Raw genomic sequence first — 856 nt, forward strand, 5'->3', positions numbered from 1 at the left:
CCCGGCCCGGGCGCTGCCCAGAGCTAGTCCCCCGCTGCAGGTCCGACCTTCGAGCACACGAGAAGCTGGGGGCCCCACCCATGGCTCTGCTTCCTCACCCAGAGGCAGGAGTGTGGGAGCCCGGGGCACCAACAGCCCATCGCACGGAGAGTGGAGGCCGCGTCCCTGGCTTTCAGCTCAGGGCTACACCTCCACCATGGGCAGGTGTGTGCGTGTAAGAGCACATGCGTGCGTGTGTGTGTGTGTGTGTGTGTATGCTGTACATGCGTGTGCACAAGTAGGTACGCCTGTGTGCATGCATGTGAATGTGTGCACGTGCACAGTTCTATCACCGGAGTCAGTGTGTGCAGGATGCCCATGTGCGTGCACAGCTGCATGTTCATAAATGCATGTGCACACATACATGTGTTTGTATGTGCGTGTATGTCTGTGTGCCCGTGTGAGCATGCACTCCTGTCTCTGTGTGTACATATGCGATCTGTGTGCATGCACACATGTGAGTTTGTTCAGTCCTTGGCAGCCCAGAGGCCGTGGGGACTTGAGGCAGCAGGAGAGAGGGAAGCAGTGCCGGCCGGACCTGCCCTCCTACCTCCCCGTCTGCTCCAACGCCCAAGGCCCTGGGACCCTGCACTCCACAAGGTCAAGGTCAGCAGGCTGGCGCTTCCCGGATGCCTGCCAGCACCTGTGACCTTTCCCCTGCTGGCCTCCAGCCTTTCCCCCTGCAGGCGTCTTGCCGGGTGATGGCGCGGAGCCCGATCTCAGACCTGAGAGCCTGCGGCAGCGCCCACAGCGGGAGCTCGTCTCACGGACGCGTCCCCACCCGAGGGTGACCGTGTGGTCTGCCCCAGGCCAGCCT

At 62.5% G+C, this 856-nt stretch overlaps 1 long non-coding RNA gene across 1 annotated transcript in view; it reads left to right on the plus strand.

The window, feature by feature from the left end:
- The first annotated feature begins 99 nt into the window (after positions 1-99).
- Positions 100-856, plus strand: part of LOC106724745 — a 14823-nt gene continuing 14066 nt past the window's right edge. The window contains exon 1 of the long non-coding RNA XR_001360586.1: positions 100-110. This is a non-coding gene — a long non-coding RNA (uncharacterized LOC106724745). The remainder of the gene's footprint in view (positions 111-856) is intronic.

Source organism: Myotis brandtii, unplaced genomic scaffold (genome assembly GCF_000412655.1).
Source record: "Myotis brandtii unplaced genomic scaffold, ASM41265v1 scaffold952, whole genome shotgun sequence".
Lineage (NCBI taxonomy): Eukaryota > Metazoa > Chordata > Mammalia > Chiroptera > Vespertilionidae > Myotis > Myotis brandtii.